Raw genomic sequence first — 24804 nt, 5'->3', positions numbered from 1 at the left:
GTTTTCAAATTTTATTTGTGTATAAATCCTAGAATTGAGGGCTATCACTTTAAAAACATAACAACTTGTTTAGATTTACAAGAGCGACAGCTCAAGTCAATTTCCTAATATGAAAATATTGGGGATGAGTAGGTTATCAACTGTAAAGTAGATCATGTATATGAAGCCACAACCTGAGAGTTGAACAAAGCATACAAGATTTTATGCCGATACGTCACTCGAACGGTTAGCTCTGTTGGAAGAGCACTCGCACGGAACGCGAAAGGTCGTGGGTTCGAGTCCCGCATCGTTCATAAAATTTTGTTTTCAAATCTTATTTGTGGATATGTATATTATTATTTAAAATTCATAATATTTCATTATTCAGAATTAATTATGCGTCAAATATGGTAAATAAATAGGTGTTACAAATATTTTAGTAACATCTATTTAGCCAATTCATGTACAAACAAAATATGGTGTCAAAGAAAAACGACTCTACATTTATATAATGTATATCGTCCTATATTGTTCAGTTCTTGTGTTTTGTTTGTTATGTTTAAGTTTGCGTTATGTAGAGATAAGGGTTCTTTCTGCATCTTTTACCGCGGAACGCTCAGAGGAGCTGTTCGGGTTGATTCCAGCAGCTGAATTCCACCACCGGACATTACCAAGTCAAAATTCAAAATTCCAACCGCAGCATATTGAAGTATGGCATTCTAAATCCACGCACCTACAACACACCCCTAAAAAATCAGATAGGCATATTTTAGCAAATATATGTGTAAATCAAATCAAATCAAAATTACTTTATTCATGTAGGAGACGGAAATCACACTTAGGAATGTCAATTATTTTTCTTATTGATTCTATCGCTACTTCGTAAGGGGTTAAGCTAATGAGAAGAAGTAGCAAGAAACTCATTGCCATTCTTTTAAACCAAGAATTACATTTTTATCGATTTACAAATAATTTCAATTACAATATAATACTATGTAGAGTAATGCAACAAAACATTATCAAGCGCCAAATAGTCAAAGTCTTACACGAGTAAGTCAAAAAAGTAAATGTAAATTAATACAAAATAAATGTTATTTAGTACAGCTACATCTTCCCCACACACCGTAATAAATTTTTATTAGTATTTCGCGAGCATTTTATAAGCGATTATAAAAAAAAAACTTTTTGTTAGGTAGCATTATTTTAGTCAGGTCCATAAAATGGTTTGCATCTACTACATAAAATTTGCTAGCTATTTAAACTCGAAGCGGACCGTTCGCGCCACTAAAAGTGCTTGCAGCGGTCGACGAAGGAACGTATTTGATAAAATAAAATGTGCAATAGGTACTGTGCTGCCAACATTAGGCAGGCTTGTACTGCCTTGTACATTCTTAATGTCCCTGAGCGATTCTTTAATGTCATTAATTTCACATTCCTTAATGTAATTAAACTTAGCATTACTTTCCATTTACATGAGCTATAGAAGTATACTTCTCAGAATACACCGATCTTAACGAATACTGTAAATATTGGGTTCACACTCTAACAGATTTTAATTTAATAACTATCAACATTGTTTTCCATAACTACTACAGAATTACTATGGAGATTTTGTAAAATATTCATCATATTAAAAATCTTTTGAACTAAATGACTTTTTAATAGATAATTTCCTGTACAGTTCGCTGTTTCTTATAATATTTTTCATCTCATATCATAGAGAGAGCAAGAAATTTCTCTTAAATAGTAAGTGTATGCAACAATTTTTGGGAGAGACAACATTATGCAGTAAGTATGTGTGTGGCAGGCTTTGTTGAAGTGTATACCGGCCATATCTCAAAGACACTCATCGTAATTAAGTAGACAATGGCTTATATTACACTGTGGGTGTTGCGGGACCATTGTTCCGCTTTTATCAACAACCAAACGTAAGTTATATCTATATATCGTGGAGATTAACTCCATCTATAATGTTCTGTATTTATAACTCACAAAACTTTATGTATATAAATATGGAAAGAAACTTATTATATATAACACTAAAAGACAAAATAACAAAGCATGAAATACGGAAAAAAAAAGTAAACTAATGGACATAATAAAAATAAAACTGCGAAATGGAATTGGGCATTCTACATATCAAGGGCCAGTAACGAAAGATGGAGCAGTAGTAATAGCAACAAACTGGTACCCATTTACACGCCAAAAGAAGAAGGGGTATGATTGCCTGACTTTACTCAGCAGTGGGATGAGTTTTTAATGAAATCGTATTGATATTGTTCGATTTTAGGTGATCATTAATGTTGAATTTAATTTTAGATTCGATTGATTATATAAGGCAGTATTATCCTCAGAGTCTGCTATTACTGATGTCCACTTGTTTTTTTTTTAACTTTCCATCACATGAACCACTTGACTGTTTCCCTAATTCCCGTCGACGGAATGTGCGAAAGTGACGTCCGATTTTCGCACATTTCGCAACATAGCCATGAGATAACCAACATAGCTTTAAATTAATTGTATACAATAAATTTAGTTGCTTATAGTACCTCAATGGTATAATTCTAAGCCAATATTATAAAGAGTAAACAATTTGTACGGTACGTGTGGAGGCGCCTCCATCCGCCACTACTATACATTCCGATGGCGAGAACAAATGTGTCGGCAAAGTCGCCTTTAACTAGAGCCCTTCGCCATATAAATGAACTCCACCACAAAGTGGACATTTTTGATTGTACGTGAAGTGAACTTGCAAGGGTATTGTTATATGTAGTATGTTATGATAAATAGTTGTATGTTCACTTTTTTATATTTTCTGGTGTGATGTATTTTTGCTTATGTAATGTTTGGTTTATTAATTTTTGCTATTCTATGATTAGTTTTAGATGATTTGTTTGTTGTTTGTATATATGTTATTCTTGTGTTTGTAACTGTCGCATTAGGTAATACCTGTATTGATAGTTGCTGTGTGTGGAAAATAAATAAAATTTTATTTTGTATGTATTGTTTGTAATGTTTTCACACAAAACTACTGGACCAATTTCAAAATTTTCTTTCACCATTAGAAAGCTGTATCTTCAATGAGTGATATAGGCTGTATAACGTTTTCATCTGTATAAAAATGGAATAATATAACCCAAGGTGTGAAATATTTGTCATAAAAAATCTGTAATCGCGTGTGCTGTGGAAACTATACATGATAGAACAAATAAATGTTCTACATTGTTATAGACCGTAGCAATATCAACAAAAAAAAAATGCCTGCAATACCATAAGTCCAACTACTGTGGTTATGCCACTATATTGATGAGAGTGCCGACAAAATCAAAGCATATTATTCATACTTCTGCATAAATCTGTATGGCATTAAATAATATTTTATTGATGACCGTTTTAATACCTGTATAACTTTTTAAACTCTTAAAATACGACAATCCTTTCGAAAGATATAACGAATTTTAAACATGTGAATCTAAAGAAAATAATGCAATAATAAAATAAAGCTTTTAACTACTATATTACCCCATTTAAATTATTTCCATAGAACTTGCAGTTATGCTGGAAATAGATTTAAACAGTTTTTTACCCTTAATCACCCCCCCCCCCTTTCAACTTCCCCACCTCAGATCGTCCGTAATTTATTTTTTCTTTCATTATTGTTATATTCTCTTCCATTTCCAATGGGTATCACTACGGGTATCCTACTATTTCTATTTTTCACTTTTTATTATTTTTGAAGGCTTCAGCACTGGTCTATAAGCGAAATAAAACTTTAATGTTAACAAAAATAAATCTATATTCCCACTTAGTAGATTTTCGTCTACCACGAGTAGTATATAAGATAGACAACCTTGAGAGCCTTCAAATAAAATGCGACAGTTCCATCAAAACACTTTGCTAATGAACGGGCCGAGTTAATTACAAAAGGTCAGCATTATTCAGACTCTGAATACAAATAAGAAGAATAAAACTAAGACACTCAACAACAATGAGAAAAACGATGAGATTTTCTTAGGGCATTGTTTATTCAGAGATAAGTTTATAAATTTTATTTAATGCTACATTTTAAGCTAATGTTTAAGTACTGTTGAAAATTTGTTAACATTATTGTATTTGCGATTTGCGTGCAACTGTGTTCGGTGCTCGGTGACAATTTTGCTATTAATCGGCGCGAGAGTCAATTGGCAAATCTGATACCAATGCGTCTGCTGTCTAAAGATCTCTCTATTTCTACAGGAAGTATCTGCACTATAGTTTGCCATAACAAAAAAAATGCGACACAGAGAATAAACAATTGCGGAGTATCCAATTATTTCAAGATTGTCCTAGTCATCGTCATAAAATGTTGTATGCTTTGTTCAAGGTTGTGGCTTCATATACAGGATCCACTTTACAGTTGATAACCTGCTCATCCCCAATATTTGCATATTAGGAAATTGTCTTGAGATATTGCTCGTGTAAATCTAAACAGTTTGTTTTGTTTTTAAACTGATAACCCTCAATTCTTGGATTAATACACAAAGCTCACTCATACGTATACGTCACTCGAAAGGGTAGCTTAGTTGGCAGAGCACGGAACGCGAGAGGTCGTAGGTTCGAGTCTCGCATCGTTTATAAATTTTTATTTGAAAATTAAATTTGAACCAAAATTTATGAACGAGCTAACAACAGCAGAGCCAACAGTTCGAGTGACGCATGGTTCGTAAATCTCGGTATGTCCACAACCTTCAACACTCAGGTTGTGGAGTTCCGCATCGTTCATAAATTTTGGTTACAAATTTAATTTGTAGAATTATTCCCAGAGGTAAGGGATATAACTTTAAAATAAGATTTTTTTTAAGGAATAGGAGGACAAACGAGCGTACAGGTCACCTGGTGTTAAGTGATCACCGCCGCCCACATTCAATTGCAAAACCAGTGGAATCACAAGAGCGTTGCCGGCCTTTTAGGTACCCATGTCGTGTCGTCCCGGAAACACCGCACAAGGAAGCTCATTCCACAGCTTAGTAGTACGTGAAAGAAAGCTCCTTGAAAACCGCACTGTGGAGAACCGCCACACATCCAGATGGTGGGTATGATATCCTAACTTGTGGCGTGTCGTGCGAAGGTGGAATTCGGCGGCAGGAATTAGGTTAACAGCTCTTCGGAACACTCACCGTGATAAATGCAGTAAAATATACACAATGAACGACGTCTCTACGCAACGCCAAGTGATCCAGCCGTTCACAGAGCACTGGGTCCCCAATAATTCGAGCTGCTCTGCATTGCACGCGGTCAAATGGATCGAGTTGATACTGGTACTAATCTATTCATAAGTCTAGAAAAATTCCCATAAGATGCGTAACATACGACGCTACTGCACAATTTGAGATGTCTCAAAGGCGTCAATACGTCTTCGGTCTGTTTCCATGTCAGAGTCCATGTAGCCAGCCATACATAATGTTCGGAAAGACTAATATTTTGCATATTCAAATGGCGAAGTGTAAGTTTTGCGCAAATTTGTAATTTCTACATCAAAAGACCCCGCAGAAGTTACAACGAATTGTTAAGTGAAGTGGACCTTGTCCTAAGATAATTAATGCGTCTATCACGTGTATGTTTAATTCCAGCTGCAATCCTTAGACTTTTATTAAACTTAGCATATTTTGAATTACAAAATACATCTGCCTCATAAATACAGAAATACTAATTTTGTCTGTGTACAAACCGGTAGCTAAAGCGAGCCTTGTTGAAATACTATACCAACAGGTATTTAATCACGAGTTTTGGTTCCACAGTTTTACTCGCAAACATGAATTAACTTTTGGTCAGTATTACTCAGAATAGGAAATAATATGTGAAGTGTAAATATATCCTACTATAAATGCGCAAGGTTTGTAAAATAAACAAAAAAGTGCTAATTGGCGGGAAATTATACGTCAATTGTTTTTTATCACACATCAAAGTCGAAAAGATCTTTGAGCAATATTTTTTTATGACTTAAAAAGTTCTCTCTCTCCGCATGACTGTACAAGACAATTCAAGGACTATTATTATTATTGTATGAGGCAAATAGAGAAAATTTTACACGAAGTATTGAAAGTTCTTCGGAATCGTTGTTGTCGTTGGATCCCTTTTTAGAAGTGGGAGAGTCACGCTGCCGTCTTATGACGTCAGCACAATCGGGCCAGACTCGACCGGGTTAATTACCACATTCGCACAGAATACCAGCGTGAAGTAGCGGACTAGTGCCGCTATGTTTTGCATAGGTTAGTGTCGAAGACCGGAGGCCATCCCTCTCCCCAACTAAATATGAGAGCGGTCTTAAAAAAGAAATTACCCCAGGAGGGTACCAGCTCTATGTGATTCCTCTAGTGTTGCAAGAGATTGTGGGCGACGGTGATCACTTAACAACAGGTGACCCGTACGCTCGTTTCCCCTCCTATTGCATCCTCCTGCCGTTCCTCCTGCTGGACAACCCATGTAAACAGGCCAGGTTTATTACTTTAGTGTGCGTCACAAGCCACGTCTTACACTCGCGGTTTGTATGCAACTTTGTGTAAGTAGGCGTGCATTGCTCAAAATAGAGTTTTACTTTCAACCTTTATTCTTTCGACGTTTTCACATCTCCATTCTATCTAGATGTATAAATGATATAAGTCTGGTGGTTATAATTTATTTTTAAATCAATGGAGACAACAACACCGTGTCAATAAGAGCGATCCACAAGTCAACCGATAGCTTGCACACAAATTGAATTCACAACATAAATTTAATGTTATCCACTGTAGAGTATTCTTCCTCGTACGGTTTTATATCAGCCGCACAAAGCGTTGCCATACTAAATCTGACTGTATCGCAGGAAAGTGACATTACGACAGACATTTGTAAAGTTACGAGTTTTGCTATTCAAAACATTTCACGCTTTTCTACAACTTGAATTGATGTATATATTCTATAGCACGCTGCCTCTTAATTGATAAATATTCAGATGATTTTACCTATGGGTTTGACTAAATAATTCATTTCAAATACTAGTAATATTATATTTGTTTCGTCCCAAATACTCCTCCTCCAGATGTGTGATGTCATAATCGTCACTTTTAATTGCCTCACACTATGGAAGCATAGTTACAGATGTTATTCATGTCCAAACTTCTCACTTAAACTCTAACTAAATAAAAATAAAGACCCTATCTTTGTTGAAATAGAAGCACAATTTAAAAATTTATCACAACTTGCAACTGCAACAAAAATGAACGATATTCTAGCGTGATACATTCTCGTTAAACTTTTTGCTTTACAATATGGTTTTGAGATATTAGATTCAGGAATACTACAAAAGATAAATATAATAAAACACACCCTGCAATTAATGTTCCTATCGTGCAAACTGTAAATTATGTGCAATAAAATAATAACGACGAATCTCAAATATGACGCTCTACCGCAGTGCGATATAGTCTCGGCTATCACACTGCAACAAATGGTCATTTAAAGTGATTATTTTTTTATTTCGCATGTTGCATTGCAATCGGCCGCGGTGTACCGATTGTAGTAGGGGTGATGTTTTATTATTAATTTCAACTACTGGTTTCAAGTCAGTTTGGCCGCGCGGTTTAGTCATAGCCCTCTCCATTGCCACAATAACTATAGTCTCTAAGATATACAGAAATGCTGCTATGAGATGTAAGATATACAGAAATGGTCCAAAAAACAATTAGCTGAAAGCAAAAGTAAGTATCCAACAATTCTTGTTAGTCATTGAGTTGGAAAGACATTTCAGAACGTGAGGGCCGCTCGTTGGCAGTTAAGAGCCCTTTCAATTCTGACTTCATTCACTTGTGCCTGTGCTCAAACTAAGTGGCTTCATCCACATTTACAGTGACCGTAAATTGAACGGTTTTTAATACGTAAAGCTGATGGATGACAGATGGATTGGTATGTAAATATTTAATTAAATTTGTTCGGGCAAAATATTATATTTTAAGACAATAATCATATTATTGTAACCGAACTCAGATTCATTGTATTAAAAATGACATTCAAGCTGTAGTACTTTGAATAGTGTACGATCTATTGTTGCTATGTTTATTATTTGATATTGTACTATTTTAGTCGTTAGTAGAGAGCCATTTTCGGCGTTGAATTAAATTTATAAATGACAGAGATAGAGTTCGAAGAGTGAAAACTTTTTCGTCTTTAAAAATCTATTTGAAAAATTCCATTAGTATAAATAGTTTTTGAGCTATAAACAAAATACTAAAGGCTATTTCTTTATATTAGCTTAACCTGAGTCTGTGTTTTGGGAATATTTCGAATTTATATCGATTTATTCTTTATTTATAAATGATTAATAGAACAAAAACATACAGCGATATTTGCTAAACATTAAACATGCAGTTACACAACTTTGAGGCTAGGAGAACAATGAAACGCCCATTGGAGTTCAAACAAACATAACAACGTATATCTTATTAAGACATGTATATCCACAATTACTTAAAATAAATATCAAGGACCAATGACAATACAATAATTCTGTCTGTCTGATTGTATGTAGGTAATGGAATCTGTGACGGTGATTTTCAACCCCTTCAATGTGGCGTCAGATTAATGTGAATATTTGAATTTTGGTCAAGGACGATGTAAATTTCATAATTTAAATAGTTCCTACATTATTCTTACCAGGATCATCATGATTAGCAATTTTTTTATGTCCGAAATCCAGTTGTGTCTGTGTGCTGAAGACCACGACGCTAATACATCGATGACGACCCATATAGCCGAATGGTTAGTGATCCTGACTACTAAGCCACAGGTCCCGGGTTCGAATCCCGGTAAGTTCAATAATTTATATGATGATGAATAAGGATGTTTTTATGTATGTTTAAGTAAGTATATAGTATTAAATATATCGTTGTCTTGTACCCATGTACAGGCTATGCCTAGTTTGGGGCAAGATAATTTGTGTAAATGTAATTCTTATTATTATTATCAGTCGTTACTACGACATTATCATCGTTTTTCATATAAAAAAACAAAAATAAATAAAAGCTAAGAAAAACTTAAAAATACAAATCAAACTAAAAATATAATAAATTTCAATATGCACAAACAATGAACAGTGTGATTATGTAACAAAAAATGTTAAAACATAAAGTATATTCAGCTGATGGTAATTTATATGCTCTGCCCATTCTTCAGTTCTGAGTAGCACTACAATTGCGCTCGTCACCTCGACATACTAAGTCGATTATTTATATGTTAAGTCTCATTTGCCCGGTAATTTCATCAGCTACGGAGCCCTTCAGACCGAAACACAATATTGCTTACACATTACTGCTACACTGTAGAAATAGGCGTTGTGATATACATAATTTAGCCAGCATCCCGTGCAAGGATCCACCCACTGGTATATTATATGAATGAGAAGCTTTAGTATTCATTTTATGTCTTCTTCATCAGTTCTACTTTATAAAACGGTAATTTTTATATTCATACTAGCTGACCCGACAGACGTTGTTCTGTAGATAATAAAAATACTGTTTTATAGGAATTTGCCAATAATATTTTAAAACATCAAGAATTATTTCGTAAAAAATGGTCCCTGTTGTTTTAATGAAATTGTTTCACAGCGGAACAGTCAAACCGTGCGTCACTAAATTCTCTCATAGAAAATATGTCCATACAAAACAAATATTGAAAATAAAAATTATTATGGGTCCAAAATTGAAATAAAAACTATCCTATCTCTCAAGTTGGATCAAACTGCACTCCATGAAGTAATCCCCATTAAAATCCGGTATTTAGTTTAGGAGTCCATCGCGGACAAACAACGTGTCACGTAATTTATATATATTTAGATATATAAGTTATTGTATATATTAATAAAGGTATGATAATATTATGTACCCATAAAATTTCATTCAATCACATATTGTATAATAAATTATCAAATCTAATTTTCTTATAATGGGTCCAGTTACGAGATGGAAATTTAATCAAAATGAAAAGATTTCTAACTATATTAAATGAAAAATTGGAAAGGAAAGCTCTGGATTATGCATTTCCTATCGTTTTACACATAAACATCAGTCACACATTCACACAAATGAATATTGAATCAAGTGAAATAAAATCATTGAGTAAATTCTTCATCTCATATTTTCTTAAATAAAAACATTAATTGCAATTAATTTTGATGCATGTTGACATAAATATTACCATACAGTTTGTTACAAACAATATGCAAAAGACGAGAGGTGTTATTCGTGACTTTAATATTTAAATGAGATGTTGTTGAGCTACCTTGAATAAATTAAACATTTTTTGCTAAGTGTTGTCCTGAGTTTCATTATACATGAATATTTTCATAGTTATTCATTAGAACAGTTGCGGACGGCGTTCCTAGTTTAGTACTCGTTACAAGAGACGACGCGACATTAAAAGTTTTCAGTTTTAAATTTAATATTTCAACTTCTGAAGGAGGGTTATAAAATTTTACTGCATATATTTGTTTGTATGTTTGTTACCTAATAATTCCGCCGTTAATCCTATATCTTCTTAATATATATAAATTACGTGACACGTTTTTTGTCCGCAATGGATGGACTCCTAAACTAATGAACCGATTTTAATGGGGAATTTCTCCATGGACTGCAGTTCAGTCCAACTTGAGAGATAGAATAGTTTTTATTTCGATCTGAGACCCATAATAATTTTATTTCCAATATTTGTTTTATATTTTATTATAACAAACTGAAACAATTTAACTCTAACAACAGGGAGCATACTTTATGAAATAATTATTGATGTTATGAAATATAAATGCAAAATCCATAAAAAACAGTAATTTATTTTATGCTGATATATTTATGTTAATACCTTTTTTTGGATTGATGGTATAATTATTTCCAGATTGCTGTTTTTTTGTTTGAGGTGGAATACCACCTACATACTCACAGACTGGTCCCTTTATAATAAATTCGATCTGATAAAGACTAATAATAATTGAAACTCATAATAATTAGATTAGCTATGGACATAACTACTCGAATCTTCTCAAAACACAGCGGGATTCTTTTTTATATTAACAGTTTTGGTACAGTGAAAATAATTAGTTACAGGATTATTAGTTACCTGAGGATGGTTGCTCCATTCCTATGGTGATATAAATAAGAGAGTAATTTATTTAATAATAACATTTACCCGAAAAAGGTTTCAGACAGTTCTTTTGAATTTCGTAAGACACTTGTTTTCTACATATTTTTGGGATCATGTTATAAAGGCTTAAAATGCATCGCCCACCACTTACTAACTCGATCTAACTGAGTAGTAGGCATAACAAGTTTATGTTTGTTATTGGTGATAAGATGATTATAATATATATATATATATGGGAGACAACATTCAATATGCTAATTTCTTTAAATTTCATTCTTTCTCTCAATTATTTTTTAGAACCTGGGTTATAAGCAGTGTGCCTTCTGCAATACAAATATAGAATCGATCTCGCCTGAAGGTGCGATAACAATTTTTTTCATCCACACTAAGTGTGGGGCGTGTATCTTATAAGTAAGATTGTTATAAGGCTCATATACCCCAAAAAACACGTGTGTCATTTAATATTACCAAACTCGTTTTTACGACATCCCTATCAAATAATGTTTCTACCTCAATGCAAAGGTATTTGTTTGATACTAACAAAATGTTTTTTTGTGCTAGATAGAATTTGCACATATTCACAATTATAATATAAGTGAAAAACAGAGTAAGTCTGACATTTTAAACAACAAAATTATATAGCTAATATAGGCCACTGCTTTCATACTTTACTATTTCTTCATACATCATTAACATCTTTTTTGGTACCAAAAAAGATTTTACCCCAGGAGGGTACCGGCTCTACCAGAGTCGGAGAATCCTTCCCCGAGCACTCTCGCTCGGGCTGCCCTTCTTCTATTCTTGACCGAGATTCTATGACCGAGGACAAACGAGGCAGTAACACCACCAGATACGCCATATTTAACGTACCCCGGGTACAAAATTGAGCACAATTTTTTGCCTCACACCAGGATATCTGCTGTCGCCGGCTCGGCAATTCTGAGGGACCTGTCTACTCTTTGGCTCCGCGTAGATTGAGAGGACCGCGTCCGCATCTATGCGTGTGTCTACAGGTCCCATAGTGGTAAAGCACAGACCGACCATCTCAAGGGCTACGTTCAAGCGGCAATTGACGACGTGCTTGCACAGATCCCCTCGGTGAAATCGTAGTCTTGGTTGATTTCATCGGGCACAACGGGTTGCGGCGCTGGGCTCAAGGGATCCGAACTGCAAAGTTCTGAAGAGGAAATATAACCGTGCTTCCAGATTTTTTAAGCGGCAAATCGCCCGTGCGAAATAGAAGCACGTCGTCAAAATTGGCGAGCAGCTGTCCAGTTACCCGACCGGAACACGCAAGTTCTGGTCGTTGTCGAAAGCTGCTCATGGTAACTTCAACCAGTCGCCCATGCCGCCGTTGCACATGAGGAATGACAACCTGGCCAATACGGCAAAAGAGAAAGCCGATCTCCTTTGCACTAATTTTGCCTCCAACTCGACTCTTGACGACAACGGAAAAACACCCCCGACAATCCCGCATTGTCAGAGCTACATGCTTGAAGTACAGTTCAGACAAAAAACTGTTCGGCGAGCTCTGTTTTCGTTGGACGTCAGGAAGTTAAGCGGGTCGGATGGCATTTCTCCAATCGTGCTTAGAACGTGTACCCCTGAGTTGATGCCCGTGCTAACGCATTTATTCTGGCACTCTTATTCAAAAGGCGTAGTCCCTGACTCATGGAAGTCAGCCCTTGTCCATCCAATCCAAAAAAAGGAGACAGTATGGATCCGGCAAACTACATGCCTATTGCTATTACCTCCCTGCTTTCCAAAATCATGGAGAGCATAATCATCCGTCAGCTCTTGGTATACCTAGGTCACCAGTTGATCAACGACTGATAGTACGTCTTTCGCCATGGTCGGTCGGCAGGTGATCTTCTGGTTTTCCTAACACATGGGATGGGCGGCGGCTATTGAAAGCAAGGGGGAAGGTCTGGCAGTTAGACTGGATATAGCGAAGGCCTTTGATCGTGTATGGCACAAGGCGCTTGTCTCAAAACTTCCATAATTTGGGATTCTCGAGAGCTTATGCAAGTGGACCTCCAGCTTCCTCACTGGGCGCAGCATACAGGTCGTTCTCCACGGTTATTGCTCAAATCCCAGCCCGTGAACGCTGGAGTGCCCCAAGGCTGTGTGCTATCTCCCACGCTGTTTTTTCTGCATATCAATGATATGTTGGACACCTCCAACATACATTGCTATACAGACAACAGCACTGGTGACCGCGTGCAACGTAGAGCAGCTCGAATTGTCGGGGACCCAGTGCTCTGTGAACGGCTGGATGTCTACCGCATTTATCACAGTGAGTGTTCCGAAGAGCTGTTTAACCTGATTCCTGCCGTTGAATTCCACTTTTGCACGACACACCACAAGTTAGGATATCATCCCCACCATCTGGATATGTGGCGGTCCTCCACAGTGCGGTTTTCAAGGAGCTTTCTTCTACGTACTAAAAAGCAGTGGTATGAACTTCCGACTATACGACATGGGTACCTTCAAAAAAAAAGCGCGTACACCTTTCTTTAAGGCCGGCAACGCTCCTCTGATTCCTCTGGTGTTGCAAGAGATTGTGGGCGGCGGTGATCACTTAACAATAGGTGACCCGTACGCTCGTTTGTTCTCCTATTCCATAAAAAAAAAAATATATTGTTAACTAAAAATAATTTCTCCTAACGAAATTATTTTTTAAAAATGTGGGACGTTTTTATCCAAGGAGAGAGAGCGATTAAGACCGATTGAGATAGAGTGATAAAGGGCAACGTAGCATGAAGAACATAGCCATGATGCGAGTGGGGAGACAGCGAGTGAGAAAAAGGTTACTAGTATAAATATAAACGAGATTTAAAAATTAATTTGCCATAGAAGTTTAATTTCTTACATGTGAAATTGTGCACTTATGAAAGGTAATTTTGATGTTATCGATTCTAGGAGGCCTTGTTCTGAGAACCAGCAAAAAATTTAGCAAGTTTTATTCTCCGTTACATTTTTCACAGTATCCACACATTTTAATCATCTATAAAATATTCCACAACTTTTTAATCCGTTCTCTTCATTAAAATTTCCATTATATGAAGCTTAAATTTGTTTATCGGAAGTTCAGTTGCTGTGATTTGTATACATATGCCCATTGAATGAGTAACCACTTTTTTAAGTCTGGAAGTTGGAAAAGCACGTCTATACCTTCCTCTTGTGCTAATATTGTAATGATCACTATTCTTCAAAAAGAAGTAAGTAATCTTCACTATATATATACAGGGTGGCCCACTCAAACCGGTCAGTGTGGGGATTTCAGAATATATATGAGATAGAAGAATATCTTCTAAGGAACCACGATATCGATTTTAGAGAAAACAAAAACTGCATTCATAGATTTTCAAAAAAAATCATACACGACTCGGGAATCAAACCCGGTCATTTTGGAAAAAAAAGACATTTTTGTTTTATTGCCATATTGATAGTGTAGGTTATAAGGAGTGATTGTTGAAACCTTGTGTCTAAAATTAAAAGAAATTGCTTTATTTGATATTGTTTCATGTAATTGTTGGTTTTAGTTGTTAAAAAAATGTAGGCACTAACCAATCGTCATTTTGTCTGCGTATACCAGTAAAAGTATTTTATTTTGCTGTTATTTGAAAATGGAATGTGAACTTCTAAGATTGCCGAATTTCAATTTAAAAAAATGAATGCTTCATGCCTGCGTACCAGTAAAAATATGTTATTGCTGGTATTTGAAAATGGAACGTGTACTTCTGAATTACGAAATTTCAATCAATGAGAAAACGAATGACGGCAGTTGACTATTGCATTCAAGAAAATGGTTGCCATTTTGAACATTTGCTAAAAAAATTAAAATAATATTTAAAAAAGCAATTTCTTTCAATTTTAAACACAAGGTTTCATAGCAACAATCACTTCTTACAACCTACACTATCAATATATATATATATAATAATTTGGGTTGCGCGCGGTGTCAACAAGTACCTGCTTAGTTAACGTAAAGATAAATATTTAAATTAAAATACTCATTGGAAAGTCTTACCTTACATTTTAATCGGTAGTACAGTTACCGTAGTGCATCAATTATTATTATTCACTAATAGTTATAGTAAAACGTAAAAATATCCAATTTATACTGTGACACTGTGTGTTAGTAGTGAAGCAAAGATATTAAATTCTGTGATAGTGCTCAAATTATCCTTAACAATATATCCACAGATTTCCACAATAATAAACATAATTATCACGCACAGCTTACAATGTAATTATTAGCAGATCACAATAGAATATTAGTTGAAGTGTCTAAAAATACAACATAAATAAAATCTGTTGTGTATAAAGTGAAAGAAAGTGGGTACTAACAAAATACTAATCAGCTGACGGAATCCACAACAATAGTGACAAGTAGTGACAACATCAGCAATAATTTATCGCTTGCCATCAATTGAATGTAAAATTTCAATCTAAACTAAACATCGTGAATGGCCTAATCATTAACAGTGTGTTACACTGAGTCCATAGGTCACTAGTTCTAATCTTAGTAAACTCATATTCTTTTTTTTTTTATTGTGTCTTTCTTTAATTATTATAATATTTTTTTATATAATTTATTATAATAAAATATTTTATAATTTAAATTTATAAATTGAAATAAATTTAAAAATATTAAGTATCTTCAATTCAGGCTAGGTGTGCATTGAACTTTTAAAATCTCACCTAATAAATCTATCTATAATAAACCTATCTAATATATAACAAAACCGCGCTCATCCCCCTACCACGTTGCGATAACATAAAATGGACGGCGACAATATACACAATCAGGTACAGACATCAGGAAATGTCACCCACCGAAAGAACAATTTGCAACGCAACCGGCCGGACGAAATGCAATCACTGGTTTCAGAAATCCGCTTATTGAGAGAAGGTATGGCAAAGCTTCAAACTGAATTCACAAGCCACTTCGAGACTTTATCAGAAAAACTTCAGAACTACAATACACGTATTCTTAAGCTAGAAGAGCAAGAAAAGGAGAATTCTGTACTTAAAATAGAAGTTTCTGAGCTCAAACGCCAGCTAAACCAACAGGCCCAGCTATCTCTTAACTCAGAGCTAGAAATAATAGGTCTCCCTGAAACTCCCAACGAAAACCCATTTCACATGGTTCTAACTACAGCCACAAAGATTGGGATGAAGCTAGAAGAAGCTGATGTGAACTTTGCATCCCGAGCAGGCCCACGCCATTCCAGTGGTAAAAATGACAGTCGACCTCGTCCCTTGGTAGTATCCTTTGTTCGGAGGGCGAAGCGCGAAGAGTTTTTCAAAAATGCGAAAATGCGACGCTCGGCCCTAACCACCAAGGACATAGTACCAGCTGGACCCGAAATGAAACTGTTTGTAAATGAGCGCCTGACCAGTACTAGCCGGCGGTTATTTCGTGATGCCCGGGCTTGGATTAAGGAGAATGGATTTAAATACTGCTGCACTCAAAGAGGAAATATATATATCAGAAAGCACGAGGGTCGAGACGGAAGCCCGGCCCATCAGATTCGTTCTCTTGAGGATCTCCAGAACTTCTCAGACAAACGTAACGAATAACTTTAGTAAAACATATATGTATTTTGTTTTTTATCTTTAGAAATTTTGTATTTAACTTCGTTCAAAATATTTCTTTTGAATTTTAACACTCTCACTCAACTTAACTCAACACACACCCAAACAGTCACACATACTACAATATTTGAAAGAAAAAATCTTAAACAAACACTTACCTTTAAAACAAACCCCAATGTACATGCACGTCCTCTTCCTTGTATGGGCGCTTTTACATCGTGGTATTTATTACTTAGAAAACAAATTTATTTTATAATTATCCATTTTCTATGGCTGCTTAAGATCTTATGACTGAAATTGATAATTCTTTTGACATTAAATGCCACATTATTTCTAGCCCGGAAGTATGTTATCCCATTATAACAAAATATACACTTAAAATTCTTCAAGTAAATATCAGAAGCATGCAGCGGAACTTTGATAATTTCTTATTGACTTTAGCTAGAATCGATATACCGTTTGACGTTATTATTCTCAGCGAATGTTGGATTAATGATTACACCACAATTAAGCAAATAAATGGTTATATAGCACACAGCACAAAAAAGAACATCAACAAATCAGGTGGGGTCATCGCTTACGTAAATAACAAATGGTCTGCGGAAGTTTCCGAACCTGATATAGCCGAAGCAAACTGTTTGAAGATAAGTGTATGCAAAGTTTTCACAGTTCTAGGTATTTACCGTTCTCCGTCGTTCCCTAACACTGACAACTTTATTCAGTCCTTGGACCAGCTGCTCAAGTCAGTTAACCGACACTCTTGTCTCATACTGTCAGGTGACGTGAATATTAACATTATAGAAGAAATAACTACTGAGCAAACATCAAGTTACTTGGAAGTACTTGCTTCACATGGGCTACTGTCGTCTATCAACAAACCTACACACAGTAAAACCTGCATCGATCACATATTCGTCCCATGTAACCTTCAAGCCGAATCGATTGTGTGTACCACCGATCTTACTGATCATGCTCTAATCATGGTTGGTATCAAAACAGATCAGCAGAAAATCACAACTCAGGTGAGATCAAAACTGAAAGTAAACTACGATGATCTTAATAAAGAGCTAGAACTGCTTGACTGGTCTTCAGTTATTCAAGCAAACTCTGTTGACGATGCGGTGTCTATTTTCACGACTGCTGTATCAGCTGCGATAGCTAAAAACACCAAAACTATTAAGGTAAGTCGTTCAAAATTTTGCATCCACCCCTGGATGACTCCTGGCCTCATTAGGTGCTCCAAACAAAGAGATAAACTCCACCAAATATCAAAAAAATTTCCTCATGATGAAACTAAAAAACTAATCTATTCAAGATATCGTAACTTCTACATTAAACTCTTAAGAAATATTAAAGCTGAACACGAAAAAAAGGAACTAGTTGCTCACCAAAAAGATCCAAGAAAGCTCTGGCAAACAATCAATAAAATAACACATCGCAATTGCACAGCTCCTCCGGCGCAAGATTTAAAATACATAAGAAACAATGAGACAGAGGCCTTAAACATTTGTAATGAGTATTTTACTTCAGCTGGTCAAAACCTTGCAAATACAATACTTGGTCAAGAAAATGAAACCGAAGAATCGTTTGCAGCCAAGGTCAAAATTAACTCATCAGCACTAAGCTCAATATTTATAGCGCCTACAGATAAACATGAAGTTCTCGGTCTCATTCAGAAATTAGACCCTTATAGCTCCCCAGGTCTTGATTACCTGAATAATAAAGTCCTAAAGTCAATTGGCCCTGCAATTGCTGAACCGCTAGCGGCGATTTTTAATCAAAGCATCGAAAGTGGTACATTCCCTAAGGCATGGAAAGTTGCGGCAGTTGTACCGATCCATAAAGGTCAATCAAAGATGGAACCCAGTAATTACAGGCCGATATCACTAGTAGGGTCTGTCTCAAAACTATTGGAGCGCATTGTGAACAAAAGAGTAGTCGCTTACCTTGAATCTAACTCCCTTATAGCGAATCGGCAGTTTGGATTTAGAAGGGGCAAGTCAACAGAAGATGCAGTGATTCTTCTCACAAAAGTTGTTGCCGCCCATTTAGACGAAGGAAGGGCCTGTGTAGGAGTTTTCCTAGATTTATCGAAAGCCTTTGATACAGTTTCAATTCCCATCCTACTGCGAAAGCTCGAAGCATACGGGTTCTGAGGAATTATACTGGATTGGTTTACCAGCTATTTGACGGATAGAAGCCAATGTGTTAAAGTTGGTGATAAACTTAGTGACCTGAGACCAATATCCTTCGGGGTACCACAGGGCAGCATTTTAGGTCCTACTCTGTTTTTATTATATATTAATGACATAATGTTTATCCCATTACATAATGCTGAGATCCTGTGTTACGCTGATGACACAGCTATTGTTTTTCACGGACTCTCTTGGGATACCGTTTACGAATATGTCGAGCAAGGTATGTCACTGGTATCATACTGGCTGAAACAAAATATTCTAACTTTAAATTCTTCTAAAACTAGATTTCAATGCTTTTATAAGACTTCTGCTTCATCACCAAGCCAACAGCAAAATCTTAAAATTCACAGTACAAACTGTACAAGACATCCAGCTCAAAAGTGCACTTGTGACCACATTAAAAGAGTTAACGCAATGAGATATCTTGGAATAGTCGTAGATGAAACATTAAGTTTCAGAGATCACGTTGCTGCTGTCTCAACTCGTTTACGAAAATTGGTATACACCATTAAATTGCTTCGAGAGTCCGCTGAGCTTTCATTATTAAAAAGCATCTATTTAGCCCTCGGACAATCAATCATAAATTACTGCATTCTAGCCTGGGGAGGTACAAATTCCACCAATCTCATAAAATTGGAAAGAGCGCAAAGAGCTGTGTTAAAAGTCGCTTTGAGGAAACCGATTAGATACCCAACGAATGATTTGTACAGCGACGCTCAGGTACTCAGTGTTCGAAAGCTGTACCTGGTAAGAGTGGCGATGCATGTCCACAAAACAGCTCTGAACTCAAAAGAATACAACACATTGCTTAAAAACCGAGTTTACAAATTGCCTGTTACTAATGTCAAAACTGCATTTGCATGTCGCTTTCCAACCTTTTTGTACCCCCGGATTTATAATAAACTGGTCCAGCTATGTAAATTTAAAGAACACTCCATATTCAAGGCTATATGGAAACTGAAAATCTTCTTAAGGTACAATCCTAAAAAATACACACAATACACACACTTTCATACACACAACACATATACACACAATTAATACTTGTATAGTTATACCTGTTACTTTATTTCTTTATATGATTAGTAAAATTTTAGTAATCAGCTTGTTGTCACTAGCCGCTTGTATATATTTATTTTCTGTTAATTCTACTATTTCCCCCACGAGACAGGCAATGCCTAGTGTGGGGGTCAGTATAAAATGTTAATTTGTATATGAAAAGTGCGAAATAAATGATTTTATATTTTGTATTTTTTTTGGTAATATGGCAATAAAACAAAAAATTTTTTTTTCCAAAATGACCGGGTTCGAGTCGTGTATGATTTTTTTTGAAAATCTATGAATGCAGTTTTTGTTTTCTCTAAAATCGATATAGTGGTTCCTTAGAAGATATTCTTCTATGTCTTATATATTTTGAAATCCCCATACTGACCGGTTTGGGTGGGCCATCCTGTATATTATATCACGGACTAGTAAAAAAAGAAGGACTCCGCGCCGTAATATTAGCAAGTGAAGCACCTTTATGCTTGTGCGTGTGCGGTTACGGGGTATACCAGTTACAACAATTTTTTCTCCCCCAAATAATCATATATCCATCCACAAATACTTAAATATTATTGTTTTTTCACAACCCACGACGGCATTTTTAAAATATTTTATTGCGACGCAAACTGATCTGTCACAGACGATCTGTTAATCTCATAATGGCGGCTGATCGGCTTGTATTAGTGTAAGTGTGTGCGTGGGGCTATGTATTTACACGTTTACCGGCTTGTTTTGGTGCCTCACTGTTAATTGTCAAAATATTGATTTCTTAAAATTAATCTCTAAGCGAATCACATTTTTTGTAATACAATAATGTCCTCACTATCAGCTAAGACAACCATGAAAAGAATCTCAATAAATATGATACTAAAAAAAGCTCCGTTGAAATACCAAAATATCAATCCAATGCCTGTGCAATGCTTCGAATAGCGGCGAACTTACGGCTTGTGATGTCACCACAATTTTGAATGCAGATTGGTCAATACGCTTACTGAAAGTATTATGCAAAGCCAACGTCGCCGCGTCTGGACCGAGTCTGACTAACATGAATATTTTTACTGGAAAACGAATTTTTAGGCCATCACCATTTAGGTAAGGTGCCTCTATCTAGGAAGTTAATTTAAGTTTTAGTCCGTTTGGAAAATCAAATTGTCTTTTTAATGTTTTTGAAAAGTTTATTTTACTTACATTATTACAATATATATATATATATATATATATATATATATATATATATATATATATATATACATATATACATATATATATACAGGATGGACCAAAAGTCCGTTTATAATTGGAATGATGATTAAAAAAAAACTAATTACAGTAGATCAAAACTGTTTATTGTTTTCGATAGTAAACAAAAGGGGAATTTATTTCTTAAAAATCAGATCATCCATATGCAATCCTTCATTATTCTGGCATTGCTGCAATCTAGAGCGGAAATTTTCGATGACAGCTTTACATGTTTCAGTTGAGATGTTTTGGATTTCTGTGCGAATACGATCCTTTAATTCGTCAAGAGTTACTGGGTTGGTTGGCTGGAATGCAGGGGTTTTTGATCACCATGACATAGTGTCACTCCAATAACGACAATTTTGTCTATTAAGATGCCCATTGAGTGGAAGTGTGCCTTGTTGAGAAAAAAATTTTGTAAAACTGGTGAATCGCTCTACCATTTCGTTCGCAAACTGCAACCTAGTGGCATGGTCCTGAGGCCTTAATTCCTGCACCATTTGGATTTTATAGGAATGTAGACTTAAATCTTTCTTGAGAATGCGGTTTAATACATCATTATCTTGGCACGTTAAGGACAGCAGACCGCTTTCGAGTTGATAGTCCAGGTTGGTCACGAACAGACGATTTTACTCGCTCCACGTCTTCGGGGTCCCTCAACGTTCTAGGCCGGCCAGATCGAGGTAAATCCATTTTTGAACCCGTCTTCTCAAACTTGAGCACCCATTATTTAATTAACACACCTGATGGAGCTTTATTTTTGTGTCGTATCTTGTAATGATTGCAAAACTTTCGTTGAGCTAAGGTCGCAGAATCGTTGTTTCGATAGTACTCGCGTACACAAAATGCACGTTGACTACCGCTAAACGACGCCATGGTACTAAATTCACATTGGCCGCTCTTGCAATGCGTAACCCCTCCACCCCCTACCGCCATCACTGCTGGACGCGGCAACCGATTCAAATGTAAATGGACTTTTGGTCCACCCTGTATATTAATTGTAAGTAAAACTTTGGTTTCACTTGTTCGTGATTTAACTTGCATAAAATTAAATTTTGTCGGTGTATCTAACCCTTATGTTTTAATTATGAACATAATTTCAAGTAGCTAATTCCAGGTCATTAGCAATTTTGTAATCTAAAACTTAGTAATGGAAATTCAAAGGTTTGAATATAATCAGCTGCTACATTATTTAATTAATTCGCGTGATGAACGAGACTATTGTTTATATATTATTATTTCTGTACCCTGTGCTTCCCCGGGGCGTAAGAATAAGAGGGTAATCCCAGGTCCAAGTCCTATGATGACAGCGCAAACGAGTCTCGTTTGAACTAATAATATTTGCCGTCCTCTTATATAAAAAAAATAAAAAGTACTAATTGCCTGGACAGACTTCGTTCTGTCAAAATTTAATACTAAAAACTAAATTAATAGAACGTAATTTCCGAGTGATCTCATTATTTAAATCTCAACAATAACCACGATGACACACAAAAATAGACTGAAATACTTAATAAACTGAATGATACTCATACTTATGCTTTCCCAGCCTGTGCCGCCGCAACCGCTATGTCCCTACATTTGAAATCTGTAATATCGTCAAAAATAATCATTTAAATTACATGCCGTAAATATATTGATAGGCCATATTGATCTATATAAAATGAAGATTGTATTTAAGTTACTTAATTGGATTAGGATTAATGCTGTAGTGCTTAAAATCACTTCGTATATAAGCCATTATTTCTCTTAAAAGTAAAGGATAAGAAATTGGTTTTTGTGGGTTATCCCTAAGAGATAGGCATATACTATGCTGGACTATTTTGTAGATCTTTTTAATGTGTACAATAATAATAATAGTATTATTATCTTATTATTACATTATTCTGATCTATCTCATAGGGTTCAGCCAGCGTTTGCATTGTAAGCGCAGAAATGTATTTATTGATGACATCACATTAGAAACCTCTAAAATTATCCGTGTTTATCTACTATATTATGTATGTATTTTACATATTATAAACCGTTCTCTTGAATCATTATATAAATTGAAGAAAACCGCATCAAAATCCATTCCGTACTTTTAAAGAGCTAAGCATACATAGGACAGAAACGACATTGTTTTATTTCATGTGATTTTTAATAGAATTTAAAATTATTGATGAGGATACTAGTGGATTTCCGTGGAAATTCCTATGTAGATTAAGGCATATTATTTCAATTAACTTACTTTGTGAATTAGTTATAATTATAATATAATTAATTATTATTATTATAATTAAATAATGAATTGTATTATATGGAAAAAAAACGCATTACCACAATACGAAAATAGCGATTTTTCAGTACTATTTTAATGATGATTCTTTTCATTTGATTGTAGTTTTCATTAGGTTGCCCTCTAAAATAGGTTCCTAAAATATTTAAATCTTCATCTCAGTGGATTTACTTAACTGTATAAATTAACATCACAAAGACAATATTTTAATTAGTTACCTATTGAAGTCGGCACAGAATACAAATTTTGTGAAATTAACAATCTAATTAAAAGTGGCAATCTTTCTGATGTTAAATACTTGCTAAAGTTCATTAACCTTCCTCTACTCGCGTAAATTTTTATAACATCTATACTCGCGCATGGTGTCACAGACCGATGGTTTGTACGTATAGAACGTCAATGTTCGTACCCCTGCAACATTATTTTTACTATGAAGCCGAACAAATATTACTATAGTTTCAAAGTTTACGATATAATGAAACAAAAATTATGAATAATACTCAATTTATTTATTATTTTACTGACTTTCATGCGATTATAAACCTGTCTTCGATATTGAGATTTTTTTTTCTTAAGTGCTAGGAATGTAAAAATAAATTACTCAACATATCAAATGACATATTTATGATTAGCTTTACTTTGACACTCACCCTATGTAAAAATCACTACTTTCTCTACTTTTATCTCATAATATATCTAGTCTTTGCCACCCTCTTGCTCGGTGGCTACTTCCTCCTCCACATAGTCTTTTGTGTTACTGTCAGTTTCCTCTTCATAGCTAGAACCAGATTATAATTCATCCACCATCAATCTGATATGATCATCGTCCATTTTGATATAAAGTAGGAGCTAAAAAGAATAACAAAATAAGTCAAAATAAAATTAGGAGCAACCAACATACATATACTTTATTATGATATTCAAATCTAAAAATATATTACACTAATACTTACACAGAAAGTTGCATTTATACTCGCGTTGGACTCCCAGACCAATTGCCTCGAAATAATTATCTAAAAATGATTTAGAGTTAATAAGAACTATCAACGATTCCCAATTCCGGTTCCGGTTGTCTTACCGTAACGCCATAACTGTGAAGCTCCTGTGTATTTAATATTGAAATAAATAGTTATCGCCACTTTTTATATGTAACCCGATCACAAACCGTAATTATTTTTAGAATATTTATAGGTACCGCGAGTGTTGTGGAAGTACAGATTTCTTGAGTGGAAGACCGGATTGTGGAGGAATTTTGACCGAATACAATGCTCAATGCTGGAATGAAGTTAGAAATAATTGTTTATTGTATGTACTGAA

At 35.2% G+C, this 24804-nt stretch overlaps 1 long non-coding RNA gene across 2 annotated transcripts; it reads right to left on the bottom strand.

Annotated features, from left to right (window-relative positions):
- Window positions 1-584: 584 nt before the first annotated feature.
- Window positions 585-24804, bottom strand: LOC126968613 (uncharacterized). Of its 2 annotated transcripts, none has more exons than XR_007730261.1 (3): window positions 24441-24804; window positions 24138-24336; window positions 585-725 (listed from the first exon to the last, which is right to left on the bottom strand). It is a non-coding gene; the product is annotated as an uncharacterized LOC126968613 (long non-coding RNA). The 2 variants fall into 2 exon arrangements; XR_007730262.1 differs by lacking the exon at window positions 585-725 and having other exon boundaries at window positions 24025-24336; window positions 24441-24500; window positions 24566-24804.

The sequence above is a fragment of the Leptidea sinapis genome, chromosome 16 (genome assembly GCF_905404315.1).
Source record: "Leptidea sinapis chromosome 16, ilLepSina1.1, whole genome shotgun sequence".
Taxonomy (NCBI): Eukaryota; Metazoa; Arthropoda; class Insecta; order Lepidoptera; family Pieridae; genus Leptidea; species Leptidea sinapis.
This window is presented reverse-complemented; position numbering and strand designations above follow the sequence as displayed.